Below are 23,139 nucleotides of genomic sequence, written 5' to 3'. Positions count from 1 at the left end.
GTAACTCCTAACTGTCCACCATATATTCGTGTTTCAAAAGGGTGTGTTAAAAAGCATTGACAAAAAACTATCCGAGCTTGCCAGGATTCGAACCTGGAATCTTCTGATCCGTAGTCAGACGCGTTATCCGTTGCGCCACAAGCCCTTAGACGCTGGTGTTCCTATTTTACTCTTTATACCTTTGACTCTTCGAATTGTCTTCAATGATATCTCGTATAGCCTTGTCCATTGTAGATGCATAACTCCCAGAATCAAACTTTTTTTTCCTGCAAATAACACTCCTATTCGTTATGATGCACACTTATTTCTCTCAGTTGAGGGAAGCGGGAAAAGTAGCTTTTCTGGCTTTTGTGTTGGTAATTTCAAAAGTTTAGCTTTATCTGTTAAAATTTGTGCTCTCACCTTCAAGTCCTCGGTAGTATAGTGGTTAGTATCCCCGCCTGTCACGCGGGAGACCGGGGTTCGATTCCCCGCCGGGGAGGACATTATTTTTGTTATATCCTTCTAACATGTTGAATGTAAAGGTTGGCATGCAGCCACAACATATATGTGCTAATAAAAGATTCCACCAAAACCCCATTAATGAGTTCAAACTGTTTCTGACGTTTGGATGCTCTATAATCTGTTCAGACATTTCTTTTAAATGTAACTCCTAACTGTCCACCATATATTCGTGTTTCAAAAGGGTGTGTTAAAAAGCATTGACAAAAAACTATCCGAGCTTGCCAGGATTCGAACCTGGAATCTTCTGATCCGTAGTCAGACGCGTTATCCGTTGCGCCACAAGCCCTTAGACGCTGGTGTTCCTATTTTACTCTTTATACCTTTGACTCTTCGAATTGTCTTCAATGATATCTCGTATAGCCTTGTCCATTGTAGATGCATAACTCCCAGAATCAAACTTTTTTTTCCTGCAAATAACACTCCTATTCGTTATGATGCACACTTATTTCTCTCAGTTGAGGGAAGCGGGAAAAGTAGCTTTTCTGGCTTTTGTGTTGGTAATTTCAAAAGTTTAGCTTTATCTGTTAAAATTTGTGCTCTCACCTTCAAGTCCTCGGTAGTATAGTGGTTAGTATCCCCGCCTGTCACGCGGGAGACCGGGGTTCGATTCCCCGCCGGGGAGGACATTATTTTTGTTATATCCTTCTAACATGTTGAATGTAAAGGTTGGCATGCAGCCACAACATATATGTGCTAATAAAAGATTCCACCAAAACCCCATTAATGAGTTCAAACTGTTTCTGACGTTTGGATGCTCTATAATCTGTTCAGACATTTCTTTTAAATGTAACTCCTAACTGTCCACCATATATTCGTGTTTCAAAAGGGTGTGTTAAAAAGCATTGACAAAAAACTATCCGAGCTTGCCAGGATTCGAACCTGGAATCTTCTGATCCGTAGTCAGACGCGTTATCCGTTGCGCCACAAGCCCTTAGACGCTGGTGTTCCTATTTTACTCTTTATACCTTTGACTCTTCGAATTGTCTTCAATGATATCTCGTATAGCCTTGTCCATTGTAGATGCATAACTCCCAGAATCAAACTTTTTTTTCCTGCAAATAACACTCCTATTCGTTATGATGCACACTTATTTCTCTCAGTTGAGGGAAGCGGGAAAAGTAGCTTTTCTGGCTTTTGTGTTGGTAATTTCAAAAGTTTAGCTTTATCTGTTAAAATTTGTGCTCTCACCTTCAAGTCCTCGGTAGTATAGTGGTTAGTATCCCCGCCTGTCACGCGGGAGACCGGGGTTCGATTCCCCGCCGGGGAGGACATTATTTTTGTTATATCCTTCTAACATGTTGAATGTAAAGGTTGGCATGCAGCCACAACATATATGTGCTAATAAAAGATTCCACCAAAACCCCATTAATGAGTTCAAACTGTTTCTGACGTTTGGATGCTCTATAATCTGTTCAGACATTTCTTTTAAATGTAACTCCTAACTGTCCACCATATATTCGTGTTTCAAAAGGGTGTGTTAAAAAGCATTGACAAAAAACTATCCGAGCTTGCCAGGATTCGAACCTGGAATCTTCTGATCCGTAGTCAGACGCGTTATCCGTTGCGCCACAAGCCCTTAGACGCTGGTGTTCCTATTTTACTCTTTATACCTTTGACTCTTCGAATTGTCTTCAATGATATCTCGTATAGCCTTGTCCATTGTAGATGCATAACTCCCAGAATCAAACTTTTTTTTCCTGCAAATAACACTCCTATTCGTTATGATGCACACTTATTTCTCTCAGTTGAGGGAAGCGGGAAAAGTAGCTTTTCTGGCTTTTGTGTTGGTAATTTCAAAAGTTTAGCTTTATCTGTTAAAATTTGTGCTCTCACCTTCAAGTCCTCGGTAGTATAGTGGTTAGTATCCCCGCCTGTCACGCGGGAGACCGGGGTTCGATTCCCCGCCGGGGAGGACATTATTTTTGTTATATCCTTCTAACATGTTGAATGTAAAGGTTGGCATGCAGCCACAACATATATGTGCTAATAAAAGATTCCACCAAAACCCCATTAATGAGTTCAAACTGTTTCTGACGTTTGGATGCTCTATAATCTGTTCAGACATTTCTTTTAAATGTAACTCCTAACTGTCCACCATATATTCGTGTTTCAAAAGGGTGTGTTAAAAAGCATTGACAAAAAACTATCCGAGCTTGCCAGGATTCGAACCTGGAATCTTCTGATCCGTAGTCAGACGCGTTATCCGTTGCGCCACAAGCCCTTAGACGCTGGTGTTCCTATTTTACTCTTTATACCTTTGACTCTTCGAATTGTCTTCAATGATATCTCGTATAGCCTTGTCCATTGTAGATGCATAACTCCCAGAATCAAACTTTTTTTTCCTGCAAATAACACTCCTATTCGTTATGATGCACACTTATTTCTCTCAGTTGAGGGAAGCGGGAAAAGTAGCTTTTCTGGCTTTTGTGTTGGTAATTTCAAAAGTTTAGCTTTATCTGTTAAAATTTGTGCTCTCACCTTCAAGTCCTCGGTAGTATAGTGGTTAGTATCCCCGCCTGTCACGCGGGAGACCGGGGTTCGATTCCCCGCCGGGGAGGACATTATTTTTGTTATATCCTTCTAACATGTTGAATGTAAAGGTTGGCATGCAGCCACAACATATATGTGCTAATAAAAGATTCCACCAAAACCCCATTAATGAGTTCAAACTGTTTCTGACGTTTGGATGCTCTATAATCTGTTCAGACATTTCTTTTAAATGTAACTCCTAACTGTCCACCATATATTCGTGTTTCAAAAGGGTGTGTTAAAAAGCATTGACAAAAAACTATCCGAGCTTGCCAGGATTCGAACCTGGAATCTTCTGATCCGTAGTCAGACGCGTTATCCGTTGCGCCACAAGCCCTTAGACGCTGGTGTTCCTATTTTACTCTTTATACCTTTGACTCTTCGAATTGTCTTCAATGATATCTCGTATAGCCTTGTCCATTGTAGATGCATAACTCCCAGAATCAAACTTTTTTTTCCTGCAAATAACACTCCTATTCGTTATGATGCACACTTATTTCTCTCAGTTGAGGGAAGCGGGAAAAGTAGCTTTTCTGGCTTTTGTGTTGGTAATTTCAAAAGTTTAGCTTTATCTGTTAAAATTTGTGCTCTCACCTTCAAGTCCTCGGTAGTATAGTGGTTAGTATCCCCGCCTGTCACGCGGGAGACCGGGGTTCGATTCCCCGCCGGGGAGGACATTATTTTTGTTATATCCTTCTAACATGTTGAATGTAAAGGTTGGCATGCAGCCACAACATATATGTGCTAATAAAAGATTCCACCAAAACCCCATTAATGAGTTCAAACTGTTTCTGACGTTTGGATGCTCTATAATCTGTTCAGACATTTCTTTTAAATGTAACTCCTAACTGTCCACTATATATTCGTGTTTCAAAAGGGTGTGTTAAAAAGCATTGACAAAAAACTATCCGAGCTTGCCAGGATTCGAACCTGGAATTTTTTGATCCGTAGTCAGACGCGTTATCCGTTGCGCCACAAGCCCTTAGACGCTGGTGTTCCTATTTTACTCTTTATACCTTTGACTCTTCGAATTGTCTTCAATGATATCTCGTATAGCCTTGTCCATTGTAGATGCATAACTCCCAGAATCAAACTTTTTTTTCCTGCAAATAACACTCCTATTCGTTATGATGCACACTTATTTCTCTCAGTTGAGGGAAGCGGGAAAAGTAGCTTTTCTGGCTTTTGTGTTGGTAATTTCAAAAGTTTAGCTTTATCTGTTAAAATTTGTGCTCTCACCTTCAAGTCCTCGGTAGTATAGTGGTTAGTATCCCCGCCTGTCACGCGGGAGACCGGGGTTCGATTCCCCGCCGGGGAGGACATTATTTTTGTTATATCCTTCTAACATGTTGAATGTAAAGGTTGGCATGCAGCCACAACATATATGTGCTAATAAAAGATTCCACCAAAACCCCATTAATGAGTTCAAACTGTTTCTGACGTTTGGATGCTCTATAATCTGTTCAGACATTTCTTTTAAATGTAACTCCTAACTGTCCACTATATATTCGTGTTTCAAAAGGGTGTGTTAAAAAGCATTGACAAAAAACTATCCGAGCTTGCCAGGATTCGAACCTGGAATCTTTCTGATCCGTAGTCAGACGCGTTATCCGTTGCGCCACAAGCCCTTAGACGCTGGTGTTCCTATTTTACTCTTTATACCTTTGACTCTTCGAATTGTCTTCAATGATATCTCGTATAGCCTTGTCCATTGTAGATGCATAACTCCCAGAATCAAACTTTTTTTTCCTGCAAATAACACTCCTATTCGTTATGATGCACACTTATTTCTCTCAGTTGAGGGAAGCGGGAAAAGTAGCTTTTCTGGCTTTTGTGTTGGTAATTTCAAAAGTTTAGCTTTATCTGTTAAAATTTGTGCTCTCACCTTCAAGTCCTCGGTAGTATAGTGGTTAGTATCCCCGCCTGTCACGCGGGAGACCGGGGTTCGATTCCCCGCCGGGGAGGACATTATTTTTGTTATATCCTTCTAACATGTTGAATGTAAAGGTTGGCATGCAGCCACAACATATATGTGCTAATAAAAGATTCCACCAAAACCCCATTAATGAGTTCAAACTGTTTCTGACGTTTGGATGCTCTATAATCTGTTCAGACATTTCTTTTAAATGTAACTCCTAACTGTCCACTATATATTCGTGTTTCAAAAGGGTGTGTTAAAAAGCATTGACAAAAAACTATCCGAGCTTGCCAGGATTCGAACCTGGAATTTTTTGATCCGTAGTCAGACGCGTTATCCGTTGCGCCACAAGCCCTTAGACGCTGGTGTTCCTATTTTACTCTTTATACCTTTGACTCTTCGAATTGTCTTCAATGATATCTCGTATAGCCTTGTCCATTGTAGATGCATAACTCCCAGAATCAAACTTTTTTTTCCTGCAAATAACACTCCTATTCGTTATGATGCACACTTATTTCTCTCAGTTGAGGGAAGCGGGAAAAGTAGCTTTTCTGGCTTTTGTGTTGGTAATTTCAAAAGTTTAGCTTTATCTGTTAAAATTTGTGCTCTCACCTTCAAGTCCTCGGTAGTATAGTGGTTAGTATCCCCGCCTGTCACGCGGGAGACCGGGGTTCGATTCCCCGCCGGGGAGGACATTATTTTTGTTATATCCTTCTAACATGTTGAATGTAAAGGTTGGCATGCAGCCACAACATATATGTGCTAATAAAAGATTCCACCAAAACCCCATTAATGAGTTCAAACTGTTTCTGACGTTTGGATGCTCTATAATCTGTTCAGACATTTCTTTTAAATGTAACTCCTAACTGTCCACTATATATTCGTGTTTCAAAAGGGTGTGTTAAAAAGCATTGACAAAAAACTATCCGAGCTTGCCAGGATTCGAACCTGGAATCTTCTGATCCGTAGTCAGACGCGTTATCCGTTGCGCCACAAGCCCTTAGACGCTGGTGTTCCTATTTTACTCTTTATACCTTTGACTCTTCGAATTGTCTTCAATGATATCTCGTATAGCCTTGTCCATTGTAGATGCATAACTCCCAGAATCAAACTTTTTTTTCCTGCAAATAACACTCCTATTCGTTATGATGCACACTTATTTCTCTCAGTTGAGGGAAGCGGGAAAAGTAGCTTTTCTGGCTTTTGTGTTGGTAATTTCAAAAGTTTAGCTTTATCTGTTAAAATTTGTGCTCTCACCTTCAAGTCCTCGGTAGTATAGTGGTTAGTATCCCCGCCTGTCACGCGGGAGACCGGGGTTCGATTCCCCGCCGGGGAGGACATTATTTTTGTTATATCCTTCTAACATGTTGAATGTAAAGGTTGGCATGCAGCCACAACATATATGTGCTAATAAAAGATTCCACCAAAACCCCATTAATGAGTTCAAACTGTTTCTGACGTTTGGATGCTCTATAATCTGTTCAGACATTTCTTTTAAATGTAACTCCTAACTGTCCACTATATATTCGTGTTTCAAAAGGGTGTGTTAAAAAGCATTGACAAAAAACTATCCGAGCTTGCCAGGATTCGAACCTGGAATCTTCTGATCCGTAGTCAGACGCGTTATCCGTTGCGCCACAAGCCCTTAGACGCTGGTGTTCCTATTTTACTCTTTATACCTTTGACTCTTCGAATTGTCTTCAATGATATCTCGTATAGCCTTGTCCATTGTAGATGCATAACTCCCAGAATCAAACTTTTTTTTCCTGCAAATAACACTCCTATTCGTTATGATGCACACTTATTTCTCTCAGTTGAGGGAAGCGGGAAAAGTAGCTTTTCTGGCTTTTGTGTTGGTAATTTCAAAAGTTTAGCTTTATCTGTTAAAATTTGTGCTCTCACCTTCAAGTCCTCGGTAGTATAGTGGTTAGTATCCCCGCCTGTCACGCGGGAGACCGGGGTTCGATTCCCCGCCGGGGAGGACATTATTTTTGTTATATCCTTCTAACATGTTGAATGTAAAGGTTGGCATGCAGCCACAACATATATGTGCTAATAAAAGATTCCACCAAAACCCCATTAATGAGTTCAAACTGTTTCTGACGTTTGGATGCTCTATAATCTGTTCAGACATTTCTTTTAAATGTAACTCCTAACTGTCCACTATATATTCGTGTTTCAAAAGGGTGTGTTAAAAAGCATTGACAAAAAACTATCCGAGCTTGCCAGGATTCGAACCTGGAATCTTCTGATCCGTAGTCAGACGCGTTATCCGTTGCGCCACAAGCCCTTAGACGCTGGTGTTCCTATTTTACTCTTTATACCTTTGACTCTTCGAATTGTCTTCAATGATATCTCGTATAGCCTTGTCCATTGTAGATGCATAACTCCCAGAATCAAACTTTTTTTTCCTGCAAATAACACTCCTATTCGTTATGATGCACACTTATTTCTCTCAGTTGAGGGAAGCGGGAAAAGTAGCTTTTCTGGCTTTTGTGTTGGTAATTTCAAAAGTTTAGCTTTATCTGTTAAAATTTGTGCTCTCACCTTCAAGTCCTCGGTAGTATAGTGGTTAGTATCCCCGCCTGTCACGCGGGAGACCGGGGTTCGATTCCCCGCCGGGGAGGACATTATTTTTGTTATATCCTTCTAACATGTTGAATGTAAAGGTTGGCATGCAGCCACAACATATATGTGCTAATAAAAGATTCCACCAAAACCCCATTAATGAGTTCAAACTGTTTCTGACGTTTGGATGCTCTATAATCTGTTCAGACATTTCTTTTAAATGTAACTCCTAACTGTCCACTATATATTCGTGTTTCAAAAGGGTGTGTTAAAAAGCATTGACAAAAAACTATCCGAGCTTGCCAGGATTCGAACCTGGAATCTTCTGATCCGTAGTCAGACGCGTTATCCGTTGCGCCACAAGCCCTTAGACGCTGGTGTTCCTATTTTACTCTTTATACCTTTGACTCTTCGAATTGTCTTCAATGATATCTCGTATAGCCTTGTCCATTGTAGATGCATAACTCCCAGAATCAAACTTTTTTTTCCTGCAAATAACACTCCTATTCGTTATGATGCACACTTATTTCTCTCAGTTGAGGGAAGCGGGAAAAGTAGCTTTTCTGGCTTTTGTGTTGGTAATTTCAAAAGTTTAGCTTTATCTGTTAAAATTTGTGCTCTCACCTTCAAGTCCTCGGTAGTATAGTGGTTAGTATCCCCGCCTGTCACGCGGGAGACCGGGGTTCGATTCCCCGCCGGGGAGGACATTATTTTTGTTATATCCTTCTAACATGTTGAATGTAAAGGTTGGCATGCAGCCACAACATATATGTGCTAATAAAAGATTCCACCAAAACCCCATTAATGAGTTCAAACTGTTTCTGACGTTTGGATGCTCTATAATCTGTTCAGACATTTCTTTTAAATGTAACTCCTAACTGTCCACTATATATTCGTGTTTCAAAAGGGTGTGTTAAAAAGCATTGACAAAAAACTATCCGAGCTTGCCAGGATTCGAACCTGGAATCTTCTGATCCGTAGTCAGACGCGTTATCCGTTGCGCCACAAGCCCTTAGACGCTGGTGTTCCTATTTTACTCTTTATACCTTTGACTCTTCGAATTGTCTTCAATGATATCTCGTATAGCCTTGTCCATTGTAGATGCATAACTCCCAGAATCAAACTTTTTTTTCCTGCAAATAACACTCCTATTCGTTATGATGCACACTTATTTCTCTCAGTTGAGGGAAGCGGGAAAAGTAGCTTTTCTGGCTTTTGTGTTGGTAATTTCAAAAGTTTAGCTTTATCTGTTAAAATTTGTGCTCTCACCTTCAAGTCCTCGGTAGTATAGTGGTTAGTATCCCCGCCTGTCACGCGGGAGACCGGGGTTCGATTCCCCGCCGGGGAGGACATTATTTTTGTTATATCCTTCTAACATGTTGAATGTAAAGGTTGGCATGCAGCCACAACATATATGTGCTAATAAAAGATTCCACCAAAACCCCATTAATGAGTTCAAACTGTTTCTGACGTTTGGATGCTCTATAATCTGTTCAGACATTTCTTTTAAATGTAACTCCTAACTGTCCACTATATATTCGTGTTTCAAAAGGGTGTGTTAAAAAGCATTGACAAAAAACTATCCGAGCTTGCCAGGATTCGAACCTGGAATCTTCTGATCCGTAGTCAGACGCGTTATCCGTTGCGCCACAAGCCCTTAGACGCTGGTGTTCCTATTTTACTCTTTATACCTTTGACTCTTCGAATTGTCTTCAATGATATCTCGTATAGCCTTGTCCATTGTAGATGCATAACTCCCAGAATCAAACTTTTTTTTCCTGCAAATAACACTCCTATTCGTTATGATGCACACTTATTTCTCTCAGTTGAGGGAAGCGGGAAAAGTAGCTTTTCTGGCTTTTGTGTTGGTAATTTCAAAAGTTTAGCTTTATCTGTTAAAATTTGTGCTCTCACCTTCAAGTCCTCGGTAGTATAGTGGTTAGTATCCCCGCCTGTCACGCGGGAGACCGGGGTTCGATTCCCCGCCGGGGAGGACATTATTTTTGTTATATCCTTCTAACATGTTGAATGTAAAGGTTGGCATGCAGCCACAACATATATGTGCTAATAAAAGATTCCACCAAAACCCCATTAATGAGTTCAAACTGTTTCTGACGTTTGGATGCTCTATAATCTGTTCAGACATTTCTTTTAAATGTAACTCCTAACTGTCCACTATATATTCGTGTTTCAAAAGGGTGTGTTAAAAAGCATTGACAAAAAACTATCCGAGCTTGCCAGGATTCGAACCTGGAATCTTCTGATCCGTAGTCAGACGCGTTATCCGTTGCGCCACAAGCCCTTAGACGCTGGTGTTCCTATTTTACTCTTTATACCTTTGACTCTTCGAATTGTCTTCAATGATATCTCGTATAGCCTTGTCCATTGTAGATGCATAACTCCCAGAATCAAACTTTTTTTTCCTGCAAATAACACTCCTATTCGTTATGATGCACACTTATTTCTCTCAGTTGAGGGAAGCGGGAAAAGTAGCTTTTCTGGCTTTTGTGTTGGTAATTTCAAAAGTTTAGCTTTATCTGTTAAAATTTGTGCTCTCACCTTCAAGTCCTCGGTAGTATAGTGGTTAGTATCCCCGCCTGTCACGCGGGAGACCGGGGTTCGATTCCCCGCCGGGGAGGACATTATTTTTGTTATATCCTTCTAACATGTTGAATGTAAAGGTTGGCATGCAGCCACAACATATATGTGCTAATAAAAGATTCCACCAAAACCCCATTAATGAGTTCAAACTGTTTCTGACGTTTGGATGCTCTATAATCTGTTCAGACATTTCTTTTAAATGTAACTCCTAACTGTCCACTATATATTCGTGTTTCAAAAGGGTGTGTTAAAAAGCATTGACAAAAAACTATCCGAGCTTGCCAGGATTCGAACCTGGAATCTTCTGATCCGTAGTCAGACGCGTTATCCGTTGCGCCACAAGCCCTTAGACGCTGGTGTTCCTATTTTACTCTTTATACCTTTGACTCTTCGAATTGTCTTCAATGATATCTCGTATAGCCTTGTCCATTGTAGATGCATAACTCCCAGAATCAAACTTTTTTTTCCTGCAAATAACACTCCTATTCGTTATGATGCACACTTATTTCTCTCAGTTGAGGGAAGCGGGAAAAGTAGCTTTTCTGGCTTTTGTGTTGGTAATTTCAAAAGTTTAGCTTTATCTGTTAAAATTTGTGCTCTCACCTTCAAGTCCTCGGTAGTATAGTGGTTAGTATCCCCGCCTGTCACGCGGGAGACCGGGGTTCGATTCCCCGCCGGGGAGGACATTATTTTTGTTATATCCTTCTAACATGTTGAATGTAAAGGTTGGCATGCAGCCACAACATATATGTGCTAATAAAAGATTCCACCAAAACCCCATTAATGAGTTCAAACTGTTTCTGACGTTTGGATGCTCTATAATCTGTTCAGACATTTCTTTTAAATGTAACTCCTAACTGTCCACTATATATTCGTGTTTCAAAAGGGTGTGTTAAAAAGCATTGACAAAAAACTATCCGAGCTTGCCAGGATTCGAACCTGGAATCTTCTGATCCGTAGTCAGACGCGTTATCCGTTGCGCCACAAGCCCTTAGACGCTGGTGTTCCTATTTTACTCTTTATACCTTTGACTCTTCGAATTGTCTTCAATGATATCTCGTATAGCCTTGTCCATTGTAGATGCATAACTCCCAGAATCAAACTTTTTTTTCCTGCAAATAACACTCCTATTCGTTATGATGCACACTTATTTCTCTCAGTTGAGGGAAGCGGGAAAAGTAGCTTTTCTGGCTTTTGTGTTGGTAATTTCAAAAGTTTAGCTTTATCTGTTAAAATTTGTGCTCTCACCTTCAAGTCCTCGGTAGTATAGTGGTTAGTATCCCCGCCTGTCACGCGGGAGACCGGGGTTCGATTCCCCGCCGGGGAGGACATTATTTTTGTTATATCCTTCTAACATGTTGAATGTAAAGGTTGGCATGCAGCCACAACATATATGTGCTAATAAAAGATTCCACCAAAACCCCATTAATGAGTTCAAACTGTTTCTGACGTTTGGATGCTCTATAATCTGTTCAGACATTTCTTTTAAATGTAACTCCTAACTGTCCACTATATATTCGTGTTTCAAAAGGGTGTGTTAAAAAGCATTGACAAAAAACTATCCGAGCTTGCCAGGATTCGAACCTGGAATCTTCTGATCCGTAGTCAGACGCGTTATCCGTTGCGCCACAAGCCCTTAGACGCTGGTGTTCCTATTTTACTCTTTATACCTTTGACTCTTCGAATTGTCTTCAATGATATCTCGTATAGCCTTGTCCATTGTAGATGCATAACTCCCAGAATCAAACTTTTTTTTCCTGCAAATAACACTCCTATTCGTTATGATGCACACTTATTTCTCTCAGTTGAGGGAAGCGGGAAAAGTAGCTTTTCTGGCTTTTGTGTTGGTAATTTCAAAAGTTTAGCTTTATCTGTTAAAATTTGTGCTCTCACCTTCAAGTCCTCGGTAGTATAGTGGTTAGTATCCCCGCCTGTCACGCGGGAGACCGGGGTTCGATTCCCCGCCGGGGAGGACATTATTTTTGTTATATCCTTCTAACATGTTGAATGTAAAGGTTGGCATGCAGCCACAACATATATGTGCTAATAAAAGATTCCACCAAAACCCCATTAATGAGTTCAAACTGTTTCTGACGTTTGGATGCTCTATAATCTGTTCAGACATTTCTTTTAAATGTAACTCCTAACTGTCCACTATATATTCGTGTTTCAAAAGGGTGTGTTAAAAAGCATTGACAAAAAACTATCCGAGCTTGCCAGGATTCGAACCTGGAATCTTCTGATCCGTAGTCAGACGCGTTATCCGTTGCGCCACAAGCCCTTAGACGCTGGTGTTCCTATTTTACTCTTTATACCTTTGACTCTTCGAATTGTCTTCAATGATATCTCGTATAGCCTTGTCCATTGTAGATGCATAACTCCCAGAATCAAACTTTTTTTTCCTGCAAATAACACTCCTATTCGTTATGATGCACACTTATTTCTCTCAGTTGAGGGAAGCGGGAAAAGTAGCTTTTCTGGCTTTTGTGTTGGTAATTTCAAAAGTTTAGCTTTATCTGTTAAAATTTGTGCTCTCACCTTCAAGTCCTCGGTAGTATAGTGGTTAGTATCCCCGCCTGTCACGCGGGAGACCGGGGTTCGATTCCCCGCCGGGGAGGACATTATTTTTGTTATATCCTTCTAACATGTTGAATGTAAAGGTTGGCATGCAGCCACAACATATATGTGCTAATAAAAGATTCCACCAAAACCCCATTAATGAGTTCAAACTGTTTCTGACGTTTGGATGCTCTATAATCTGTTCAGACATTTCTTTTAAATGTAACTCCTAACTGTCCACTATATATTCGTGTTTCAAAAGGGTGTGTTAAAAAGCATTGACAAAAAACTATCCGAGCTTGCCAGGATTCGAACCTGGAATCTTCTGATCCGTAGTCAGACGCGTTATCCGTTGCGCCACAAGCCCTTAGACGCTGGTGTTCCTATTTTACTCTTTATACCTTTGACTCTTCGAATTGTCTTCAATGATATCTCGTATAGCCTTGTCCATTGTAGATGCATAACTCCCAGAATCAAACTTTTTTTTCCTGCAAATAACACTCCTATTCGTTATGATGCACACTTATTTCTCTCAGTTGAGGGAAGCGGGAAAAGTAGCTTTTCTGGCTTTTGTGTTGGTAATTTCAAAAGTTTAGCTTTATCTGTTAAAATTTGTGCTCTCACCTTCAAGTCCTCGGTAGTATAGTGGTTAGTATCCCCGCCTGTCACGCGGGAGACCGGGGTTCGATTCCCCGCCGGGGAGGACATTATTTTTGTTATATCCTTCTAACATGTTGAATGTAAAGGTTGGCATGCAGCCACAACATATATGTGCTAATAAAAGATTCCACCAAAACCCCATTAATGAGTTCAAACTGTTTCTGACGTTTGGATGCTCTATAATCTGTTCAGACATTTCTTTTAAATGTAACTCCTAACTGTCCACTATATATTCGTGTTTCAAAAGGGTGTGTTAAAAAGCATTGACAAAAAACTATCCGAGCTTGCCAGGATTCGAACCTGGAATCTTCTGATCCGTAGTCAGACGCGTTATCCGTTGCGCCACAAGCCCTTAGACGCTGGTGTTCCTATTTTACTCTTTATACCTTTGACTCTTCGAATTGTCTTCAATGATATCTCGTATAGCCTTGTCCATTGTAGATGCATAACTCCCAGAATCAAACTTTTTTTTCCTGCAAATAACACTCCTATTCGTTATGATGCACACTTATTTCTCTCAGTTGAGGGAAGCGGGAAAAGTAGCTTTTCTGGCTTTTGTGTTGGTAATTTCAAAAGTTTAGCTTTATCTGTTAAAATTTGTGCTCTCACCTTCAAGTCCTCGGTAGTATAGTGGTTAGTATCCCCGCCTGTCACGCGGGAGACCGGGGTTCGATTCCCCGCCGGGGAGGACATTATTTTTGTTATATCCTTCTAACATGTTGAATGTAAAGGTTGGCATGCAGCCACAACATATATGTGCTAATAAAAGATTCCACCAAAACCCCATTAATGAGTTCAAACTGTTTCTGACGTTTGGATGCTCTATAATCTGTTCAGACATTTCTTTTAAATGTAACTCCTAACTGTCCACTATATATTCGTGTTTCAAAAGGGTGTGTTAAAAAGCATTGACAAAAAACTATCCGAGCTTGCCAGGATTCGAACCTGGAATCTTCTGATCCGTAGTCAGACGCGTTATCCGTTGCGCCACAAGCCCTTAGACGCTGGTGTTCCTATTTTACTCTTTATACCTTTGACTCTTCGAATTGTCTTCAATGATATCTCGTATAGCCTTGTCCATTGTAGATGCATAACTCCCAGAATCAAACTTTTTTTTCCTGCAAATAACACTCCTATTCGTTATGATGCACACTTATTTCTCTCAGTTGAGGGAAGCGGGAAAAGTAGCTTTTCTGGCTTTTGTGTTGGTAATTTCAAAAGTTTAGCTTTATCTGTTAAAATTTGTGCTCTCACCTTCAAGTCCTCGGTAGTATAGTGGTTAGTATCCCCGCCTGTCACGCGGGAGACCGGGGTTCGATTCCCCGCCGGGGAGGACATTATTTTTGTTATATCCTTCTAACATGTTGAATGTAAAGGTTGGCATGCAGCCACAACATATATGTGCTAATAAAAGATTCCACCAAAACCCCATTAATGAGTTCAAACTGTTTCTGACGTTTGGATGCTCTATAATCTGTTCAGACATTTCTTTTAAATGTAACTCCTAACTGTCCACTATATATTCGTGTTTCAAAAGGGTGTGTTAAAAAGCATTGACAAAAAACTATCCGAGCTTGCCAGGATTCGAACCTGGAATCTTCTGATCCGTAGTCAGACGCGTTATCCGTTGCGCCACAAGCCCTTAGACGCTGGTGTTCCTATTTTACTCTTTATACCTTTGACTCTTCGAATTGTCTTCAATGATATCTCGTATAGCCTTGTCCATTGTAGATGCATAACTCCCAGAATCAAACTTTTTTTTCCTGCAAATAACACTCCTATTCGTTATGATGCACACTTATTTCTCTCAGTTGAGGGAAGCGGGAAAAGTAGCTTTTCTGGCTTTTGTGTTGGTAATTTCAAAAGTTTAGCTTTATCTGTTAAAATTTGTGCTCTCACCTTCAAGTCCTCGGTAGTATAGTGGTTAGTATCCCCGCCTGTCACGCGGGAGACCGGGGTTCGATTCCCCGCCGGGGAGGACATTATTTTTGTTATATCCTTCTAACATGTTGAATGTAAAGGTTGGCATGCAGCCACAACATATATGTGCTAATAAAAGATTCCACCAAAACCCCATTAATGAGTTCAAACTGTTTCTGACGTTTGGATGCTCTATAATCTGTTCAGACATTTCTTTTAAATGTAACTCCTAACTGTCCACTATATATTCGTGTTTCAAAAGGGTGTGTTAAAAAGCATTGACAAAAAACTATCCGAGCTTGCCAGGATTCGAACCTGGAATCTTCTGATCCGTAGTCAGACGCGTTATCCGTTGCGCCACAAGCCCTTAGACGCTGGTGTTCCTATTTTACTCTTTATACCTTTGACTCTTCGAATTGTCTTCAATGATATCTCGTATAGCCTTGTCCATTGTAGATGCATAACTCCCAGAATCAAACTTTTTTTTCCTGCAAATAACACTCCTATTCGTTATGATGCACACTTATTTCTCTCAGTTGAGGGAAGCGGGAAAAGTAGCTTTTCTGGCTTTTGTGTTGGTAATTTCAAAAGTTTAGCTTTATCTGTTAAAATTTGTGCTCTCACCTTCAAGTCCTCGGTAGTATAGTGGTTAGTATCCCCGCCTGTCACGCGGGAGACCGGGGTTCGATTCCCCGCCGGGGAGGACATTATTTTTGTTATATCCTTCTAACATGTTGAATGTAAAGGTTGGCATGCAGCCACAACATATATGTGCTAATAAAAGATTCCACCAAAACCCCATTAATGAGTTCAAACTGTTTCTGACGTTTGGATGCTCTATAATCTGTTCAGACATTTCTTTTAAATGTAACTCCTAACTGTCCACTATATATTCGTGTTTCAAAAGGGTGTGTTAAAAAGCATTGACAAAAAACTATCCGAGCTTGCCAGGATTCGAACCTGGAATCTTCTGATCCGTAGTCAGACGCGTTATCCGTTGCGCCACAAGCCCTTAGACGCTGGTGTTCCTATTTTACTCTTTATACCTTTGACTCTTCGAATTGTCTTCAATGATATCTCGTATAGCCTTGTCCATTGTAGATGCATAACTCCCAGAATCAAACTTTTTTTTCCTGCAAATAACACTCCTATTCGTTATGATGCACACTTATTTCTCTCAGTTGAGGGAAGCGGGAAAAGTAGCTTTTCTGGCTTTTGTGTTGGTAATTTCAAAAGTTTAGCTTTATCTGTTAAAATTTGTGCTCTCACCTTCAAGTCCTCGGTAGTATAGTGGTTAGTATCCCCGCCTGTCACGCGGGAGACCGGGGTTCGATTCCCCGCCGGGGAGGACATTATTTTTGTTATATCCTTCTAACATGTTGAATGTAAAGGTTGGCATGCAGCCACAACATATATGTGCTAATAAAAGATTCCACCAAAACCCCATTAATGAGTTCAAACTGTTTCTGACGTTTGGATGCTCTATAATCTGTTCAGACATTTCTTTTAAATGTAACTCCTAACTGTCCACTATATATTCGTGTTTCAAAAGGGTGTGTTAAAAAGCATTGACAAAAAACTATCCGAGCTTGCCAGGATTCGAACCTGGAATCTTCTGATCCGTAGTCAGACGCGTTATCCGTTGCGCCACAAGCCCTTAGACGCTGGTGTTCCTATTTTACTCTTTATACCTTTGACTCTTCGAATTGTCTTCAATGATATCTCGTATAGCCTTGTCCATTGTAGATGCATAACTCCCAGAATCAAACTTTTTTTTCCTGCAAATAACACTCCTATTCGTTATGATGCACACTTATTTCTCTCAGTTGAGGGAAGCGGGAAAAGTAGCTTTTCTGGCTTTTGTGTTGGTAATTTCAAAAGTTTAGCTTTATCTGTTAAAATTTGTGCTCTCACCTTCAAGTCCTCGGTAGTATAGTGGTTAGTATCCCCGCCTGTCACGCGGGAGACCGGGGTTCGATTCCCCGCCGGGGAGGACATTATTTTTGTTATATCCTTCTAACATGTTGAATGTAAAGGTTGGCATGCAGCCACAACATATATGTGCTAATAAAAGATTCCACCAAAACCCCATTAATGAGTTCAAACTGTTTCTGACGTTTGGATGCTCTATAATCTGTTCAGACATTTCTTTTAAATGTAACTCCTAACTGTCCACTATATATTCGTGTTTCAAAAGGGTGTGTTAAAAAGCATTGACAAAAAACTATCCGAGCTTGCCAGGATTCGAACCTGGAATCTTCTGATCCGTAGTCAGACGCGTTATCCGTTGCGCCACAAGCCCTTAGACGCTGGTGTTCCTATTTTACTCTTTATACCTTTGACTCTTCGAATTGTCTTCAATGATATCTCGTATAGCCTTGTCCATTGTAGATGCATAACTCCCAGAATCAAACTTTTTTTTCCTGCAAATAACACTCCTATTCGTTATGATGCACACTTATTTCTCTCAGTTGAGGGAAGCGGGAAAAGTAGCTTTTCTGGCTTTTGTGTTGGTAATTTCAAAAGTTTAGCTTTATCTGTTAAAATTTGTGCTCTCACCTTCAAGTCCTCGGTAGTATAGTGGTTAGTATCCCCGCCTGTCACGCGGGAGACCGGGGTTCGATTCCCCGCCGGGGAGGACATTATTTTTGTTATATCCTTCTAACATGTTGAATGTAAAGGTTGGCATGCAGCCACAACATATATGTGCTAATAAAAGATTCCACCAAAACCCCATTAATGAGTTCAAACTGTTTCTGACGTTTGGATGCTCTATAATCTGTTCAGACATTTCTTTTAAATGTAACTCCTAACTGTCCACTATATATTCGTGTTTCAAAAGGGTGTGTTAAAAAGCATTGACAAAAAACTATCCGAGCTTGCCAGGATTCGAACCTGGAATCTTCTGATCCGTAGTCAGACGCGTTATCCGTTGCGCCACAAGCCCTTAGACGCTGGTGTTCCTATTTTACTCTTTATACCTTTGACTCTTCGAATTGTCTTCAATGATATCTCGTATAGCCTTGTCCATTGTAGATGCATAACTCCCAGAATCAAACTTTTTTTTCCTGCAAATAACACTCCTATTCGTTATGATGCACACTTATTTCTCTCAGTTGAGGGAAGCGGGAAAAGTAGCTTTTCTGGCTTTTGTGTTGGTAATTTCAAAAGTTTAGCTTTATCTGTTAAAATTTGTGCTCTCACCTTCAAGTCCTCGGTAGTATAGTGGTTAGTATCCCCGCCTGTCACGCGGGAGACCGGGGTTCGATTCCCCGCCGGGGAGGACATTATTTTTGTTATATCCTTCTAACATGTTGAATGTAAAGGTTGGCATGCAGCCACAACATATATGTGCTAATAAAAGATTCCACCAAAACCCCATTAATGAGTTCAAACTGTTTCTGACGTTTGGATGCTCTATAATCTGTTCAGACATTTCTTTTAAATGTAACTCCTAACTGTCCACTATATATTCGTGTTTCAAAAGGGTGTGTTAAAAAGCATTGACAAAAAACTATCCGAGCTTGCCAGGATTCGAACCTGGAATCTTCTGATCCGTAGTCAGACGCGTTATCCGTTGCGCCACAAGCCCTTAGACGCTGGTGTTCCTATTTTACTCTTTATACCTTTGACTCTTCGAATTGTCTTCAATGATATCTCGTATAGCCTTGTCCATTGTAGATGCATAACTCCCAGAATCAAACTTTTTTTTCCTGCAAATAACACTCCTATTCGTTATGATGCACACTTATTTCTCTCAGTTGAGGGAAGCGGGAAAAGTAGCTTTTCTGGCTTTTGTGTTGGTAATTTCAAAAGTTTAGCTTTATCTGTTAAAATTTGTGCTCTCACCTTCAAGTCCTCGGTAGTATAGTGGTTAGTATCCCCGCCTGTCACGCGGGAGACCGGGGTTCGATTCCCCGCCGGGGAGGACATTATTTTTGTTATATCCTTCTAACATGTTGAATGTAAAGGTTGGCATGCAGCCACAACATATATGTGCTAATAAAAGATTCCACCAAAACCCCATTAATGAGTTCAAACTGTTTCTGACGTTTGGATGCTCTATAATCTGTTCAGACATTTCTTTTAAATGTAACTCCTAACTGTCCACTATATATTCGTGTTTCAAAAGGGTGTGTTAAAAAGCATTGACAAAAAACTATCCGAGCTTGCCAGGATTCGAACCTGGAATCTTCTGATCCGTAGTCAGACGCGTTATCCGTTGCGCCACAAGCCCTTAGACGCTGGTGTTCCTATTTTACTCTTTATACCTTTGACTCTTCGAATTGTCTTCAATGATATCTCGTATAGCCTTGTCCATTGTAGATGCATAACTCCCAGAATCAAACTTTTTTTTCCTGCAAATAACACTCCTATTCGTTATGATGCACACTTATTTCTCTCAGTTGAGGGAAGCGGGAAAAGTAGCTTTTCTGGCTTTTGTGTTGGTAATTTCAAAAGTTTAGCTTTATCTGTTAAAATTTGTGCTCTCACCTTCAAGTCCTCGGTAGTATAGTGGTTAGTATCCCCGCCTGTCACGCGGGAGACCGGGGTTCGATTCCCCGCCGGGGAGGACATTATTTTTGTTATATCCTTCTAACATGTTGAATGTAAAGGTTGGCATGCAGCCACAACATATATGTGCTAATAAAAGATTCCACCAAAACCCCATTAATGAGTTCAAACTGTTTCTGACGTTTGGATGCTCTATAATCTGTTCAGACATTTCTTTTAAATGTAACTCCTAACTGTCCACTATATATTCGTGTTTCAAAAGGGTGTGTTAAAAAGCATTGACAAAAAACTATCCGAGCTTGCCAGGATTCGAACCTGGAATCTTCTGATCCGTAGTCAGACGCGTTATCCGTTGCGCCACAAGCCCTTAGACGCTGGTGTTCCTATTTTACTCTTTATACCTTTGACTCTTCGAATTGTCTTCAATGATATCTCGTATAGCCTTGTCCATTGTAGATGCATAACTCCCAGAATCAAACTTTTTTTTCCTGCAAATAACACTCCTATTCGTTATGATGCACACTTATTTCTCTCAGTTGAGGGAAGCGGGAAAAGTAGCTTTTCTGGCTTTTGTGTTGGTAATTTCAAAAGTTTAGCTTTATCTGTTAAAATTTGTGCTCTCACCTTCAAGTCCTCGGTAGTATAGTGGTTAGTATCCCCGCCTGTCACGCGGGAGACCGGGGTTCGATTCCCCGCCGGGGAGGACATTATTTTTGTTATATCCTTCTAACATGTTGAATGTAAAGGTTGGCATGCAGCCACAACATATATGTGCTAATAAAAGATTCCACCAAAACCCCATTAATGAGTTCAAACTGTTTCTGACGTTTGGATGCTCTATAATCTGTTCAGACATTTCTTTTAAATGTAACTCCTAACTGTCCACTATATATTCGTGTTTCAAAAGGGTGTGTTAAAAAGCATTGACAAAAAACTATCCGAGCTTGCCAGGATTCGAACCTGGAATCTTCTGATCCGTAGTCAGACGCGTTATCCGTTGCGCCACAAGCCCTTAGACGCTGGTGTTCCTATTTTACTCTTTATACCTTTGACTCTTCGAATTGTCTTCAATGATATCTCGTATAGCCTTGTCCATTGTAGATGCATAACTCCCAGAATCAAACTTTTTTTTCCTGCAAATAACACTCCTATTCGTTATGATGCACACTTATTTCTCTCAGTTGAGGGAAGCGGGAAAAGTAGCTTTTCTGGCTTTTGTGTTGGTAATTTCAAAAGTTTAGCTTTATCTGTTAAAATTTGTGCTCTCACCTTCAAGTCCTCGGTAGTATAGTGGTTAGTATCCCCGCCTGTCACGCGGGAGACCGGGGTTCGATTCCCCGCCGGGGAGGACATTATTTTTGTTATATCCTTCTAACATGTTGAATGTAAAGGTTGGCATGCAGCCACAACATATATGTGCTAATAAAAGATTCCACCAAAACCCCATTAATGAGTTCAAACTGTTTCTGACGTTTGGATGCTCTATAATCTGTTCAGACATTTCTTTTAAATGTAACTCCTAACTGTCCACTATATATTCGTGTTTCAAAAGGGTGTGTTAAAAAGCATTGACAAAAAACTATCCGAGCTTGCCAGGATTCGAACCTGGAATCTTCTGATCCGTAGTCAGACGCGTTATCCGTTGCGCCACAAGCCCTTAGACGCTGGTGTTCCTATTTTACTCTTTATACCTTTGACTCTTCGAATTGTCTTCAATGATATCTCGTATAGCCTTGTCCATTGTAGATGCATAACTCCCAGAATCAAACTTTTTTTTCCTGCAAATAACACTCCTATTCGTTATGATGCACACTTATTTCTCTCAGTTGAGGGAAGCGGGAAAAGTAGCTTTTCTGGCTTTTGTGTTGGTAATTTCAAAAGTTTAGCTTTATCTGTTAAAATTTGTGCTCTCACCTTCAAGTCCTCGGTAGTATAGTGGTTAGTATCCCCGCCTGTCACGCGGGAGACCGGGGTTCGATTCCCCGCCGGGGAGGACATTATTTTTGTTATATCCTTCTAACATGTTGAATGTAAAGGTTGGCATGCAGCCACAACATATATGTGCTAATAAAAGATTCCACCAAAACCCCATTAATGAGTTCAAACTGTTTCTGACGTTTGGATGCTCTATAATCTGTTCAGACATTTCTTTTAAATGTAACTCCTAACTGTCCACTATATATTCGTGTTTCAAAAGGGTGTGTTAAAAAGCATTGACAAAAAACTATCCGAGCTTGCCAGGATTCGAACCTGGAATCTTCTGATCCGTAGTCAGACGCGTTATCCGTTGCGCCACAAGCCCTTAGACGCTGGTGTTCCTATTTTACTCTTTATACCTTTGACTCTTCGAATTGTCTTCAATGATATCTCGTATAGCCTTGTCCATTGTAGATGCATAACTCCCAGAATCAAACTTTTTTTTCCTGCAAATAACACTCCTATTCGTTATGATGCACACTTATTTCTCTCAGTTGAGGGAAGCGGGAAAAGTAGCTTTTCTGGCTTTTGTGTTGGTAATTTCAAAAGTTTAGCTTTATCTGTTAAAATTTGTGCTCTCACCTTCAAGTCCTCGGTAGTATAGTGGTTAGTATCCCCGCCTGTCACGCGGGAGACCGGGGTTCGATTCCCCGCCGGGGAGGACATTATTTTTGTTATATCCTTCTAACATGTTGAATGTAAAGGTTGGCATGCAGCCACAACATATATGTGCTAATAAAAGATTCCACCAAAACCCCATTAATGAGTTCAAACTGTTTCTGACGTTTGGATGCTCTATAATCTGTTCAGACATTTCTTTTAAATGTAACTCCTAACTGTCCACTATATATTCGTGTTTCAAAAGGGTGTGTTAAAAAGCATTGACAAAAAACTATCCGAGCTTGCCAGGATTCGAACCTGGAATCTTCTGATCCGTAGTCAGACGCGTTATCCGTTGCGCCACAAGCCCTTAGACGCTGGTGTTCCTATTTTACTCTTTATACCTTTGACTCTTCGAATTGTCTTCAATGATATCTCGTATAGCCTTGTCCATTGTAGATGCATAACTCCCAGAATCAAACTTTTTTTTCCTGCAAATAACACTCCTATTCGTTATGATGCACACTTATTTCTCTCAGTTGAGGGAAGCGGGAAAAGTAGCTTTTCTGGCTTTTGTGTTGGTAATTTCAAAAGTTTAGCTTTATCTGTTAAAATTTGTGCTCTCACCTTCAAGTCCTCGGTAGTATAGTGGTTAGTATCCCCGCCTGTCACGCGGGAGACCGGGGTTCGATTCCCCGCCGGGGAGGACATTATTTTTGTTATATCCTTCTAACATGTTGAATGTAAAGGTTGGCATGCAGCCACAACATATATGTGCTAATAAAAGA

The 23,139-nt window shown here is 40.5% G+C and overlaps 33 non-coding genes across 33 annotated transcripts; all 33 read right to left on the bottom strand.

Annotated features, from left to right (window-relative positions):
* Positions 1–72: 72 nt before the first annotated feature.
* Positions 73–145, bottom strand: Trnar-acg (transfer RNA arginine (anticodon ACG)). Its single transcript has one exon. It is a non-coding gene; the product is annotated as a tRNA-Arg (tRNA).
* Positions 146–717: 572 nt separating this feature from the next.
* On the bottom strand, positions 718–790 carry Trnar-acg (transfer RNA arginine (anticodon ACG)). The gene has a single exon. It is a non-coding gene; the product is annotated as a tRNA-Arg (tRNA).
* A 572-nt stretch (positions 791–1,362) lies between these two features.
* Trnar-acg (transfer RNA arginine (anticodon ACG)) lies at positions 1,363–1,435 on the bottom strand. Its single transcript has one exon. It is a non-coding gene; the product is annotated as a tRNA-Arg (tRNA).
* Positions 1,436–2,007: 572 nt separating this feature from the next.
* Positions 2,008–2,080, bottom strand: Trnar-acg (transfer RNA arginine (anticodon ACG)). The gene has a single exon. It is a non-coding gene; the product is annotated as a tRNA-Arg (tRNA).
* Positions 2,081–2,652: 572 nt separating this feature from the next.
* Trnar-acg (transfer RNA arginine (anticodon ACG)) lies at positions 2,653–2,725 on the bottom strand. Its single transcript has one exon. It is a non-coding gene; the product is annotated as a tRNA-Arg (tRNA).
* Positions 2,726–3,297: 572 nt separating this feature from the next.
* Positions 3,298–3,370, bottom strand: Trnar-acg (transfer RNA arginine (anticodon ACG)). Its single transcript has one exon. It is a non-coding gene; the product is annotated as a tRNA-Arg (tRNA).
* A 2,508-nt stretch (positions 3,371–5,878) lies between these two features.
* Trnar-acg (transfer RNA arginine (anticodon ACG)) lies at positions 5,879–5,951 on the bottom strand. Its single transcript has one exon. It is a non-coding gene; the product is annotated as a tRNA-Arg (tRNA).
* Positions 5,952–6,523: 572 nt separating this feature from the next.
* Positions 6,524–6,596, bottom strand: Trnar-acg (transfer RNA arginine (anticodon ACG)). Its single transcript has one exon. It is a non-coding gene; the product is annotated as a tRNA-Arg (tRNA).
* Positions 6,597–7,168: 572 nt separating this feature from the next.
* Trnar-acg (transfer RNA arginine (anticodon ACG)) lies at positions 7,169–7,241 on the bottom strand. The gene has a single exon. It is a non-coding gene; the product is annotated as a tRNA-Arg (tRNA).
* A 572-nt stretch (positions 7,242–7,813) lies between these two features.
* On the bottom strand, positions 7,814–7,886 carry Trnar-acg (transfer RNA arginine (anticodon ACG)). Its single transcript has one exon. It is a non-coding gene; the product is annotated as a tRNA-Arg (tRNA).
* Positions 7,887–8,458: 572 nt separating this feature from the next.
* Trnar-acg (transfer RNA arginine (anticodon ACG)) lies at positions 8,459–8,531 on the bottom strand. The gene has a single exon. It is a non-coding gene; the product is annotated as a tRNA-Arg (tRNA).
* A 572-nt stretch (positions 8,532–9,103) lies between these two features.
* Trnar-acg (transfer RNA arginine (anticodon ACG)) lies at positions 9,104–9,176 on the bottom strand. The gene has a single exon. It is a non-coding gene; the product is annotated as a tRNA-Arg (tRNA).
* A 572-nt stretch (positions 9,177–9,748) lies between these two features.
* On the bottom strand, positions 9,749–9,821 carry Trnar-acg (transfer RNA arginine (anticodon ACG)). The gene has a single exon. It is a non-coding gene; the product is annotated as a tRNA-Arg (tRNA).
* Positions 9,822–10,393: 572 nt separating this feature from the next.
* Positions 10,394–10,466, bottom strand: Trnar-acg (transfer RNA arginine (anticodon ACG)). Its single transcript has one exon. It is a non-coding gene; the product is annotated as a tRNA-Arg (tRNA).
* A 572-nt stretch (positions 10,467–11,038) lies between these two features.
* On the bottom strand, positions 11,039–11,111 carry Trnar-acg (transfer RNA arginine (anticodon ACG)). Its single transcript has one exon. It is a non-coding gene; the product is annotated as a tRNA-Arg (tRNA).
* Positions 11,112–11,683: 572 nt separating this feature from the next.
* On the bottom strand, positions 11,684–11,756 carry Trnar-acg (transfer RNA arginine (anticodon ACG)). Its single transcript has one exon. It is a non-coding gene; the product is annotated as a tRNA-Arg (tRNA).
* A 572-nt stretch (positions 11,757–12,328) lies between these two features.
* Trnar-acg (transfer RNA arginine (anticodon ACG)) lies at positions 12,329–12,401 on the bottom strand. Its single transcript has one exon. It is a non-coding gene; the product is annotated as a tRNA-Arg (tRNA).
* Positions 12,402–12,973: 572 nt separating this feature from the next.
* Trnar-acg (transfer RNA arginine (anticodon ACG)) lies at positions 12,974–13,046 on the bottom strand. Its single transcript has one exon. It is a non-coding gene; the product is annotated as a tRNA-Arg (tRNA).
* Positions 13,047–13,618: 572 nt separating this feature from the next.
* Trnar-acg (transfer RNA arginine (anticodon ACG)) lies at positions 13,619–13,691 on the bottom strand. The gene has a single exon. It is a non-coding gene; the product is annotated as a tRNA-Arg (tRNA).
* A 572-nt stretch (positions 13,692–14,263) lies between these two features.
* Trnar-acg (transfer RNA arginine (anticodon ACG)) lies at positions 14,264–14,336 on the bottom strand. Its single transcript has one exon. It is a non-coding gene; the product is annotated as a tRNA-Arg (tRNA).
* Positions 14,337–14,908: 572 nt separating this feature from the next.
* Positions 14,909–14,981, bottom strand: Trnar-acg (transfer RNA arginine (anticodon ACG)). Its single transcript has one exon. It is a non-coding gene; the product is annotated as a tRNA-Arg (tRNA).
* Positions 14,982–15,553: 572 nt separating this feature from the next.
* Positions 15,554–15,626, bottom strand: Trnar-acg (transfer RNA arginine (anticodon ACG)). Its single transcript has one exon. It is a non-coding gene; the product is annotated as a tRNA-Arg (tRNA).
* Positions 15,627–16,198: 572 nt separating this feature from the next.
* On the bottom strand, positions 16,199–16,271 carry Trnar-acg (transfer RNA arginine (anticodon ACG)). Its single transcript has one exon. It is a non-coding gene; the product is annotated as a tRNA-Arg (tRNA).
* Positions 16,272–16,843: 572 nt separating this feature from the next.
* Trnar-acg (transfer RNA arginine (anticodon ACG)) lies at positions 16,844–16,916 on the bottom strand. Its single transcript has one exon. It is a non-coding gene; the product is annotated as a tRNA-Arg (tRNA).
* A 572-nt stretch (positions 16,917–17,488) lies between these two features.
* On the bottom strand, positions 17,489–17,561 carry Trnar-acg (transfer RNA arginine (anticodon ACG)). The gene has a single exon. It is a non-coding gene; the product is annotated as a tRNA-Arg (tRNA).
* A 572-nt stretch (positions 17,562–18,133) lies between these two features.
* On the bottom strand, positions 18,134–18,206 carry Trnar-acg (transfer RNA arginine (anticodon ACG)). Its single transcript has one exon. It is a non-coding gene; the product is annotated as a tRNA-Arg (tRNA).
* Positions 18,207–18,778: 572 nt separating this feature from the next.
* Positions 18,779–18,851, bottom strand: Trnar-acg (transfer RNA arginine (anticodon ACG)). Its single transcript has one exon. It is a non-coding gene; the product is annotated as a tRNA-Arg (tRNA).
* A 572-nt stretch (positions 18,852–19,423) lies between these two features.
* Positions 19,424–19,496, bottom strand: Trnar-acg (transfer RNA arginine (anticodon ACG)). The gene has a single exon. It is a non-coding gene; the product is annotated as a tRNA-Arg (tRNA).
* A 572-nt stretch (positions 19,497–20,068) lies between these two features.
* Positions 20,069–20,141, bottom strand: Trnar-acg (transfer RNA arginine (anticodon ACG)). The gene has a single exon. It is a non-coding gene; the product is annotated as a tRNA-Arg (tRNA).
* Positions 20,142–20,713: 572 nt separating this feature from the next.
* Positions 20,714–20,786, bottom strand: Trnar-acg (transfer RNA arginine (anticodon ACG)). The gene has a single exon. It is a non-coding gene; the product is annotated as a tRNA-Arg (tRNA).
* A 572-nt stretch (positions 20,787–21,358) lies between these two features.
* Trnar-acg (transfer RNA arginine (anticodon ACG)) lies at positions 21,359–21,431 on the bottom strand. The gene has a single exon. It is a non-coding gene; the product is annotated as a tRNA-Arg (tRNA).
* Positions 21,432–22,003: 572 nt separating this feature from the next.
* On the bottom strand, positions 22,004–22,076 carry Trnar-acg (transfer RNA arginine (anticodon ACG)). Its single transcript has one exon. It is a non-coding gene; the product is annotated as a tRNA-Arg (tRNA).
* Positions 22,077–22,648: 572 nt separating this feature from the next.
* Trnar-acg (transfer RNA arginine (anticodon ACG)) lies at positions 22,649–22,721 on the bottom strand. The gene has a single exon. It is a non-coding gene; the product is annotated as a tRNA-Arg (tRNA).
* Between the last annotated feature and the right edge of the window lie 418 nt (positions 22,722–23,139).

Source organism: Mytilus galloprovincialis, unplaced genomic scaffold (genome assembly GCF_965363235.1).
Source record: "Mytilus galloprovincialis unplaced genomic scaffold, xbMytGall1.hap1.1 HAP1_SCAFFOLD_130, whole genome shotgun sequence".
In the NCBI taxonomy this organism is placed as follows: Eukaryota; Metazoa; Mollusca; class Bivalvia; order Mytilida; family Mytilidae; genus Mytilus; species Mytilus galloprovincialis.
This window is presented reverse-complemented; position numbering and strand designations above follow the sequence as displayed.